This window comes from Bufo bufo, chromosome 3 (assembly GCF_905171765.1).
Source record: "Bufo bufo chromosome 3, aBufBuf1.1, whole genome shotgun sequence".
NCBI classification, from domain to species: Eukaryota; Metazoa; Chordata; class Amphibia; order Anura; family Bufonidae; genus Bufo; species Bufo bufo.
The window spans coordinates 474,444,688-474,456,810 of record NC_053391.1 but is presented as its reverse complement, the minus strand read 5'-3'; positions in this window follow the sequence as shown (position 1 = coordinate 474,456,810).

Here is a 12,123-nt window from a genome sequence, read left to right as displayed (position 1 = left end):
AGGTGAAAGCGCACTGCTTAGAAGACGTGCTCTCGGTAGATGATCACACAGCGGTGAGAGGTATAGTCACCAGGACACTGGACGCTGGACGCTAAACGCTGAAACGATTAAAAGCGCTCAGCCTAGAGGGCGTGCTTTCAGTCAGGTGATCCTGTATAGACGAGTCAGATGATCAGGTCAGCTGATGCAAACGTCCAATCACGTGATGCACAGGTCCTTAGACTATAGTACAATTTGGCACAGCAGAAATCCAGGTCCTATACTGCAACAAAAGCTATGTTGACAGTTATCTTTTTCAAAGAATAATTATCTTTGTCCACGGAATCTTCTGTACTTAGGGTCCGGACCAGTACTGGATGTAGAAGTTGCGTAGTCTGCTAGACGCGTTTCGAGGCTACCTGCCTCTTCCTCAGTAGCTCATCTACCGAGAGCACGTCTTCTAAGCAGTGCGCTTTCACCTACCCAGCGTCCAGTGTCCAGCACCTTGGTGACTACATCCCTTCACCGCTCCGTGCAAGTACAGTAGGTGTTTGTGAGATTGTGTTTTCAGCACGACAGCGTCGCGCTGATACTCGGCGACGTGGTGCCGAGATCTCGCACTCACTGGGATAGCGACAGCACATCCCAGCAAGCGCGTCATAGAAGCGACGGGAGATCCGACTTGGATTCCCGCCAATTCTACACGTGTGCGGCGTTTGTTATGAATCCTGAGGGGGAAGTCCCCGCCGGATTTAAATAAAAATCCGACCTGGGTCCCGCCCTCAGGAGCATACCGGGCCCTTAGGTCTGTTATGGGTTGTAAGGAGAGCCCCCCCTACGCCGAAAAAAACGGCGTAGGGGGTCCCCCTACAATCCATACCAGACCCGTATCCAAAGCACGCTACCCGGCCAGCCAGGAAGGGAGTGGGGACGAGCGAGCGCCCACCCCCCTCCTGAGCCGTACCAGGCTGCATGCCCTCAACATGGGGGGTTGGGTGCTCTGGGGCAGGGGGCGCACTGCGGCCCCCCCACCTCAGAGCACCCTGTCCCCATGTTGATGAGGACAGGGCCCCTTCCCAACAACCCTGGCCGTTGGTTGTCGGGGTATGCGGGCAGGAGGCTTATCGGAATCTGGGAGCCCCCTTTTAATAAGGGGGCCCCCAGATACCGGCCCCCCACCCTAAGTGAATGAGTATGGGGTACATCGTACCCCTACCCATTCACCTGCAAGAAAAGTGGTAAAAACACAAATAAACCACACAGTGTATTAAAATATTTTATTTTTCTGCTCCGGAGGCCGCCCCCTGTCTTCTTTATTAGCTCTTTTACCAGGGGGGGGCTCTTCTTCTTCCGATATCCCGACGGGTCTTCTCCGCTATCCGGGGGGGTCTTCTCAACTCTCCGGGGTTCTCCTTCTGTCTTCTCCTTCTGTCTTGTTGTCTCCTTCTGTCTTCTGTCTCCGGGGGGGGGCTCTTCTTCTTCCGATATCCCGACGGGTCTTCTCCGCTATCCGGGGGGGTCTTCTCGACTCTCCGGGGTTCTCCTTCTGTCTTCTCCTTCTGTCTTGTTGTCTCCTTCTGTCTTCTGTCTCCGGGGGGGGCTCTTCTTCTTCCGATATCCCGACGGGTCTTCTCCGCTATCCGGGGGGGTCTTCTCAACTCTCCGGGGTTCTCCTTCTGTCTTCTCCTTCTGTCTTCTCCTTCTGTCTTGTTGTCTCGGCGCACCCCGATTCTTCGTCTTCTCTTCTTGTTTTCGCCTCTCTCTGTTGTTGACTCGGCGCACCCCGGTTCTTCGTCTCGCGAGACGAAGAATCGGGGTGCGCCGAGTCTCGCGAGACGAAGAATCGGGGTGCGCCGAGTCTCGCGAGACGAAGAACCGGGGTGCGCCGAGTCAACAACAGAGAGAGGCGAAAACAAGAAGAGAAGACGAAGAATCGGGGTGCGCCGAGACAACAAGACAGAAGGAGAAGACAGAAGGAGAAGACAGAAGGAGAACCCCGGAGAGTTGAGAAGACCCCCCCGGATAGCGGAGAAGACCCGTCGGGATATCGGAAGAAGAAGAGCCCCCCCCGGAGACAGAAGACAGAAGGAGACAACAAGACAGAAGGAGAAGACAGAAGGAGAACCCCGGAGAGTTGAGAAGACCCCCCCCGGATAGCGGAGAAGACCCGTCGGGATATCGGAAGAAGAAGAGCCCCCCCCTGGTAAAAGAGCTAATAAAGAAGACAGGGGGCGGCCTCCGGAGCAGAAAAATAAAATATTTTAATACACTGTGTGGTTTATTTGTGTTTTTACCACTTTTCTTGCAGGTGAATGGGTAGGGGTACGATGTACCCCATACTCATTCACTTAGGGTGGGGGGCCGGTATCTGGGGGCCCCCTTATTAAAGGGGGCTCCCAGATTCCGATAAGCCTCCTGCCCGCATACCCCGACAACCAACGGCCAGGGTTGTCGGGAAGGGGCCCTGTCCTCATCAACATGGGGACAGGGTGCTCTGAGGTGGGGGCCGCAGTGCGCCCCCTGCCCCAGAGCACCCAACCCCCCATGTTGAGGGCATGCAGCCTGGTACGGCTCAGGAGGGGGGTGGGCGCTCGCTCGTCCCCACTCCCTTCCTGGCTGGCCGGGTAGCGTGCTTTGGATACGGGTCTGGTATGGATTGTAGGGGGACCCCCTACGCCGTTTTTTTCGGCGTAGGGGGGGCTCTCCTTACAACCCATAACAGACCTAAGGGCCCGGTATGCTCCTGAGGGCGGGACCCAGGTCGGATTTTTATTTAAATCCGGCGGGGACTTCCCCCTCAGGATTCATAACAAACGCCGCACACGTGTAGAATTGGCGGGAATCCAAGTCGGATCTCCCGTCGCTTCTATGACGCGCTTGCTCTCCATCGCGGCAAGCCAGCTCGGCGCTGGCTCCCGCGATGGGGCTCGTATGTGCTCAATCTCGCCGAGAAATACAGCGAGATTGACACAAAATCGGGTTCACCTACTGTATACCACATATCATCGAGTGGTAAGAGTCTCATGAAGACAACTGTATTTGGCAGCCATTGACAGGTGGATTTTGTGCCATACTCCATTATAGGACACACTATCTCAGGAAACTTTATCATAGATTTGGCACGTTTTCCAGAGTGCGGTCTGACCTTGCAACATTTCTTTTATGAATATTTTATGATTTTTATTTCATTGAGTGTTTTTATGTACATTGGCCTTTTTTATTATGTGATATCTTGTATTAATTGAATAAATTTCAATATAGCATTTCTAGTGTTCCACTATCATTCCAGAAGGTGGTGTGCCTGCTGTTTCTCCTTGATATATATTTTTAATCTTGGAGTGCTGCCTCCACTTTCTACTATAGTGATTATTTTTATAATCTCTAAAAATCTCTGTTATATCTCTGTTAAAAAAAAGTAACAGTTGACATATCTTGTGTAAATCGGCTGGACAAACTGAACATGCTCACTATCCCACCCAATCTGAGTGGTGTAAAATGCAAAATGTCATGACTTTTATTTTTATTTTTTTGCATAAACAAGCCTGAAAAGTCACATAGCCCTATTTTGTGACATTTTGAACATAGAATTCTGCAGTACAGGTCACTTTTTTTCATTGATTTAGATCTACTGTTATGTTGAAAAATCCATGGCACAAACAGTTAAACAAAAAAAAAGTTTAAAAAGTTTACAACTTTTTAGGACTGAATTTTACTAATGTGCATATATAATGTGCTACACACGTTTCAGCATTTCAGGCAGAAAATTGATGAATAATTGATCATACTGTCAGGCAGGGATTAAGTGTGATATCAACTTAAGATCCTTGGTTAAAAAATGTCTTTTAAAGCTCATAGGAACCTGATGTGTTTTTCTTTGCATCCTTATCTATCATCTACAACAGTCAAGCTTATCTACATTGCACTGCTAATGTTTCCATGGATTATTCCATAGTGATAATGATTTTTAGCATAATTCCACCTTTTAAAGCAAGGACAGAAATAGCAGTCTGCTTTATATAACTTTAAAAGTCTTTTTTTATTAGAAGGACTGAGAACTATTTTTACATTTAGAAATGTTTGCTATGCAGACCACTTTGAATGCAAAATTTTTTAGTCCCAATACTTTGTACTGTATATCCTGGTCTCAGACGTGACTATTGAATTTTGCAAGATGTCGTCATGTTTTCTCTTTGGCCCTTATGAATCCTTATAGCTCATATACACAGTTTAACCATATAAACTTTTTGTTCCACTTTATGGTACCTCTGAGTGACCTTGTATGACAGAGACATTTCCACCTAGAAGTAATATTTGAACTAGAGAATGCCACCATAAGTCCTCTTGCACACGACCGTATGGCTTTTTCTGTATTTTGCAGTCCGTTATAAACGGATCCGTTTTTCCATTACAGTAGTGTTTCCGCTGCCGTTCCATTTTACTGCTCTGTTTTTACGTTTGGTTTCCATCTGTTATCCGTTTTTTTTGCGGAAAGCAAATGGAAACGGAAGCATAGAATAATGTTTAAACAGTAAGTACATAAAAAAATTGGGCTGGGCATAAAATTTTCAATAGATGGTTCAGAAAAAACGGAACGGATCCGGGAAGACATATGGATGCATTCCGTATAAATTCCGTTTATTTTTTTAACCATTGACTTGAATGGAGCCACGGAATGTGATTTGTGGGCAAAAATAGGACATGTTCTACCTTTGAAAGGAAATACGGAAATGGATTGCATACGGAGTACCTTCCGTTGCTTTTACGGACCCATTGAAGTGAATGGTTTCCGCCTATGGACCGCAAACGGAACACAAAAAAACAGAGTCACAAAAACATTCATGTGCAAGAGGCCTAATACAGAGTCAGTATAATAATATTTTTTTATATGAAGTCAGAGGCGTACAGAGTCAATCTATAGACATATACGTTGCTACAGTTGCCATATTGTGACTCTACACAATAACACTGTAATATGCTCAAGTGACTTCAGTCATTTCAATCTCAATTTTTTTAGGTTTCACTACAGGTTTGTTTATATGTGTTAAAAGCTCTTACAGACAGTCTCCTATGTGTTCTGAAAAGCAAAAGTAAAAAAAGATCATGCAGGTGGCAACAATGAAACTGTCTGCATTGAAAGCCGACAGAATATAAAAAAAAAAAAACCTTTGGACTCAATGCCTTTGATCGTGGTTTGCTAAATAACAGGGAAATTGAATGGTTAGAGCAATACATCACTACAATAGAATGGATAGATTATTCATTACAGAACAGAATTTTCTTTAAAAAAAAAACTTTCTCTTTATAATATATATATATATATATATATATATATATATACACACACAGTTCTTATTTGCTGTGTATTTAAATTTCCATTGCCTTTGATCTCTTCTTGCAGTCAATGAATGAAGGTTATTTTTCATATACTGTAATGTCTGTGGAGTGCACCAAGTACAGTACATCAAGGGTAGTGATGAGCGGCATAGGCAATATTTGTTTTTGCAATATTTTGTGAATTTTTCGCATAATATTCTCAATAAATTTGCGAATTCTAAAATTTGCAATCTCTAGTCATTATTTTTGTGATTGTGCAAATCGCCACTAATGATGCACTTTTTTTTGTGCAATACATGCAGCATGTAGCATTTATGTATGGACAGCAAAGAAACAGTAATTCCTATCACACTACCTAACACCCTGCACTGGAACCTATCAGCTACACTATATCACAATCTAACCTACACTTACTATCTCCCACTAACTATCTGTATTATACAGTATATATGAGCTAACTAACTATCTATCTAATGTAATTGGATGAGGAATAGGATCAAGTTGAAAGCACAGAGCACAGCAATGTCACTGTTCTCTCTCTCTCTCTCTCTCTCAGAACTGCAAAAAACTGCAAAAAATGGCAGTTAGGGAGGTTCTTATATAGTAAAGGAGTAGGCAACTTTCCTATTAGTTGCTAGGGATATTGCTAAGCTCTGACAAATATATTGCAGCCTTCTCATTGGCCCACAAGCAAGAAGTAGTAGTACTGATGAAAAAAAAAAAAAAAAATAGAATATTCATGATTACGAATATATAGCACTTTATTCTTGATTTTCACAAATTCTCGAAGTCCTGATATTCGGGATAAAAATTAGCAATTAGAATATTCACGATTAACACTAATCAAGGGTATGCCAAACCACTCTGTGCGTCTTTATTTCTTCTACTTCTTCTGCCAGCCAATGTTTCAGATTAGGGCGACCAGAATATTAAATTGCTTGTTTGCAGAATCCTGCCCCAGAAGGTGTAGTATATGCAAATCCCAAAATTGTATTTCTCATGTCATTATGCTATGTTTTTTTTTACTATGTTTCTGCATGCACATAGTAACCGCAGGCCATATTCTTAGCCACTATTAGATGGGTCTGTTGTCAACCTCTATGTAAGAAGTAATGCCGCTGCCTTCTAAAAACAGCTGATCGATGGGGGTCCCACCAATCACATAATGATGACCTATCCTAGCCTTTTTGATCGCTTACTTTTTGTAAAGTAAGGTGAAAAAAAAACTGTGATAAATAGACAATTTTTTTGTCACCTTACTTTACAAAAAGTAAGCGATCAAAAAGGCGTATGCCCACCAAAATAGTACCAATCTAGCCGTCACCTCATTCCGCAAAAAATGAGCCCCTACCTAAGACAATCTCCCAAAAAATAAAAAAAAACTATGGCTCAGAATATGGAAACTATGGCTCAAAATATAGAAACACTAAAACATCTTTTTTTTGTTTTAAAAAAGCTGTTATTGTGTAAAACATCAGAAAGTAAATAAAAAAACGTATACATATTAGGTATCACCGTGTCCATAATAACCTGTTCTTTAAAAATATCACATGACCTAACCCATCAGATGAACACCGTAAAAAAAAAAAAGGTGTAAAAAAAGCAATTTTTTGTCACCTTACATGACAAAAAGTGTAATAGCAAGCATTCAAAAAGTCATACGCACCCCAAAATAGTGCCAATCAAACTGTCATCTCATCCCGCAAAAATCATACCCTACCCAAGATAATCGCCCAAAAACTGAAAAAACTATGGCTCTCAGACTATGGAAACACTAAAACATGATTTTTTTTTGTTTAAAAAATGAAATCATTGTGTAAAACTTACATAAATAAAAAAAAGTATACATATTGGGTATCGCAGCGTCCGTGACAACCTGTTCTATAAAAATATCACATGATCTAACCTGTCAGACGAATGTTGTAAATAACAAAAAATTAAAACGGTGCCAAAACAGCTATCACAAAAAGTGTATATATATACACTCACCTAAAGAATTATTAGGAACACCTGTTCTATTTCTCATTAATGCAATTATCTAGTCAACCAATCACATGGCAGTTGCTTCAATGCATTTAGGGGGGTGGTCCTGGTCAAGACAATTCTCCTGAACTCCAAACTGAATGTCAGAATGGGAAAGAAAGGTGATTTAAGCAATTTTGAGCGTGACATGGTTGTTGGTGCCAGACGGGCCGGTCTGAGTATTTCACAATCTGCTCAGTTACTGGGATTTTCACGCACAACCATTTCTAGGGTTTACAAAGAATATTGTGAGAAGGGAAAAACATCCAGTATGCGGCAGTCCTGTGGGCAAAAATGCCTTGTGGATGCTAGAGGTCAGAGGAGAATGGGCCGACTGATTCAAGCTGATAGAAGAGCAACGTTGACTGAAATAACCACTCGTTACAACCGAGGTATGCAGCAAAGCATTTGTGAAGCCACAACACGCACAACCTTGAGGCGGATGGGCTACAACAGCAGAAGACCCCACCGGGTACCACTCATCTCCACTACAAATAGGAAAAAGAGGCTACAATTTGCACGAGCTCACCAAAATTGGACAGTTGAAGACTAGAAAAATGTTGCCTGGTCTGATGAGTCTCGATTTCTGTTCAGACATTCAAATGGTAGAGTCTGAATTTGGCGTAAACAGAATGAGAACATGTATCCATACTCTGATGGCTACTTCCAGCAGGATAATGCACCATGTCACAAAGCTCAAATCATTTCAAATTGGTTTCTTGAACATGACAATGAGTTCACTGTACTAAAATGGCCCCCACAGTCACCAGATGTCAACCCAATAGAGCATCTTTGGGATGTGGTGGAACGGGAGCTTCGTGCCCTGGATGTGCATCCCTCAAATCTCCATCAACTGCAAGATGCTATCTTATCAATATGGGCCAACATTTCTAAAGAATGCTATCAGCACCTTGTTGAATCAATGCCACGTAGAATTAAGGCAGTTCTGAAGGCAAAAGGGGGTCCAACACCGTATTAGTATGGTGTTTCTAATAATTCTTTAGGTGAGTGTATATACAGGTTCTTCTCAAAAAATTAGCATATTGTGATAAAGTTCATTATTTTCTGTAATGTACTGATAAACATTAGACTTTCATATATTTTAGATTCATTACACACAGCTGAAGTAGTTCAAGCCTTTTCTTGTTTTAATATTGATGATTTTGGCATACAGCTCATGAAAACCCAAAATTCCTATCTCCAAAAATTAGCTTATTTCATCCGACCAATAAAAGAAAAGTGTTTTTAATACAAAAAAAGTCAACCTTCAAATAATTTAGTTATGCACTCAATACTTGGTCGGGAATCCTTTTGCAGAAATGACTGCTTCAATGCGGCGTGGCATGGAGGCAATCAGCCTGTGGCACTGCTGAGGTGTTATGGAGGTCCAGAATGCTTCGATAGCGGCCATAAGCTCATCCAGAGTGTTGGGTCTTGCGTCTCTCAACTTTCTCTTTCCAATATCCCACAGATTCTCTATGGGGTTCAGGTCAGGAGAGTTGGCAGGCCAATTGAGCACAGTAATACCATTGTCAGTAAACCATTTACCAGTGGTTTTGGCACTGTGAGCAGGTGCTAGGTGGTGCTGAAAAATGAAATCTTCATCTCCATAAAGCTTTTCAGCAGATGGAAGCATGAAGTGCTCCAAAATCTCCTGCTAGCTAGCTGCATTGTCCCTGCCCTTGATAAAACACAGTAGACCAACACCAGCAGCTGAAATGGCACCCCAGACCATCACTGACTGTGGGTACTTGACACTGGACTTCAGACATTTTGGCATTTCCCTCTCTCCAGTCTTCCTCCAGACTCTGGCACCTTGATTTCCGAATGACATGCAAAATTTGCTTTCATCCGAAAAAAGTACTTTGGACCACTGAGCAACAGTCCAGTGCTGCTTCTCTGTAGCCCAGGTCAGGCGCTTCTGCCGCTGTTTCTGGTTCAAAAGTGGCTTGACCTGGGGAATGCGGCACCTGTAGCCCATTTCCTGCACACGCCTGTACACGGTGGCTCTGGATGTTTCTACTCCAGACTCAGTACACTGCTTCCGCAGGTCCCCCAAGGTCTGGAATCGGTCCTTCTCCACAATCTTCCTCAGGGTCCGATCACCTCTTCTCGTTGTGCAGCGTTTTCTGCCACACTTTTTCCTTCCTACAGACTTCCCACTGAGGTGATTTGATACAGCACTCTGGGAACAGCCTATTCGTTCATAAATTTCTTTCTGTGTCTTACCCTCTTGCTTGAGGGTGTCAATGATGGCCTTCTGGACAGCAGTAAGGTCGGCAGTCTTACCCATGATTGCGGTTTTGAGTAATGAACCAGGCTGGGAGTTTTTAAAAGCCTCAGGAATCTTTTCCAGGTGTTTAGAGTTAATTAGTTGATTCAGATGATTAGGTTAATAGCTCGTTTAGAGAACCTTTTGATGATATGCTAATTTTTTTAGATAGGAATTTGGGGTTTTCATGAGCTGTATGCCAAAATCATCAATATTAAAACAAAAAAAGGCTTGAACTACTTCAGTTGTGTGTAATGAATCTAAAATATATGAAAGTCTAATGTTTATCAGTACATTACAGAAAATAATGAACTTTATCACAATATGCAAATTTTTTTAGAAGAACCTGTATATATAACTGCAATGCGAACATAGTTGACAAGATCTGCAAAGCAAAAAGCCCCACCATTCTGTCAATAATTGTGCAAAAAAATGACATACCTTGGGGAAGACATAAATATTATGACACCATGCTTCTTAATATTTGTGTCACATCTTTACAGGTTCATGCACCAAATCGGAGATCTAAAGAAGCAATCAAGCTGATTTAGGCTACTTTCACACTAGCGTTCAGAGCGGATCCGTCTGATGTTTCATCAGACGGATCCGCTCCTATAATGCAGACGTTTGTATCCGTTCAGAACGGATCCGTCTGCATTATAACTTAGAAAAATTTCTAAGTGTGAAAGTAGCCTGAGCGGATCCGTTCAGACTTTACATTGAAAGTCAATGAGGGACGGATCCGCTTGAAGATTGAAACGGATTCAAACGGATCCGTCCCCATTGACTTACATTGTAAGTCTGGACGGATCCGCTCGCCTCCGCACGGCCAGGCGGACACCCGAACGCTGCAAGCAGCGTTCAGGTGTCCGCTCACTGAGCGGAGCGGAGGCTGAACGCCGCCAGACTGATGCATTTTCAGCGGATCCGCCTCCACTGAGAATGCATTAGGGCCGGACGGATGCGTTCGGGGCCGCTTGTGAGCCCCTTCAAATGGAGCTCACGAGCGGACACCCGAACGCTAGTGTGAAAGTAGCCTTAGATCTCCTCTATAATCTAGGTCAGTTTCCTGGTTTCAATTATAGTAAATGTGATGGGGCGGCCACACTTCCCCACACCACCCGCCACTTTGAAACGTGGTAAGCTATGTCTGAAACCCGCAATAAAGGCGGAAAATTTTGCGCAACTACAACGTGAATCAAACTTTGCAACTTTTTGGTGCCAGTTGTCAGGTGCACAGGGGATAATAATATTTGTCTCCCTATGTTTTTAAACACCTTTTATACTTATATTAAATGGAGCAAAGAGAACATGAAAACAAAACATGAAAAGAAATCTAATTATTTATCCCCTTGCCTTAACAACTGCCCACTGTCTTTTGATGGTGGATGGTGCAGGTCCTCAGTCTGCAGTGTCATCTTTTGGTGTTGCTGCAGCTGAGGGGGATTTAAGTGTTGCCCTAACAGCAGACTCTGTCATATAAATGTCATAATGTATTAACATATAGGAGTATACTAATACATTATAAGTCTGAAATAAAATGCTATAATTATTCCGTAATGGGATTTTTTTTAAAAAATCCTGTAAATAATATAATAAAAAAAAAAAATTTGCATCTCCCCCCTAAAAAATCATAATCATTTAGTACAATATACGTTTTATTCACACCTAAAATGTAAAAAAGAAAACACATACACATATTGGGTATCTACATGACTGTAATAACCTGAAGAATTTAATTATCTGGTTATATTGTGTGAAACATGAACAGCTTTATCACCAAATAACTACACCAAACCGTGAAATGGCATGTGTGACCTATAAGTCTCCTCACGCCGATTAAGGTGCTCTCATCGGGAAAGTGGTGAGGCCAGCAGAATGACAGCATTTGCAAAAGTAGTTATTCTTAATGATAAATTTGGCCATTTCACCAACAATTCAGGAACTTCTTGTCTTCTTTAATTGAAACTAATGATGAGCAAAGTTAAGAAAAAGACGATTCGGTCAATTTGACGAAGTCCGCAAAGAAATTTGTTTAGTTCCCAATTAATTTGTCACAAATCGCTATAAATCTGGTATACCCAGGCCACTCTGCTTAATCATATTCTTCCCACTTAGTGGACCAATCTCTGTGTGAAGGCTTGGAATTTAAGCCTTTCCTGACTGGAGGTCCACCCCCTTAACAGTCAACTCCACAGTACCCCGCCCCCTTAACTGTGACCTTCAAAGTGTCCTGCCCCATTAACACTGACCTACACAGTGGCACACCACTTAAAAGTGACCTTCACAGTGGCCTGCCCCCTTAACAATCACCCCACAATGCCCCACCCCCTTTAAAGCAGCCTCTAGAGTGCCCCTCCCTCAGTGGACCACCCCCTTAACAGTGATCTTTACAAAGCCTGCCCCCTTAACAGTGACCCCCCACAGTGGATAACCCCCTTAACAGTGACCTCCACATTGCCCCTCTCCGTTAACAGTGCCCCCCCACATGGTCCTGCTCAGCAGCCCACTCCCTT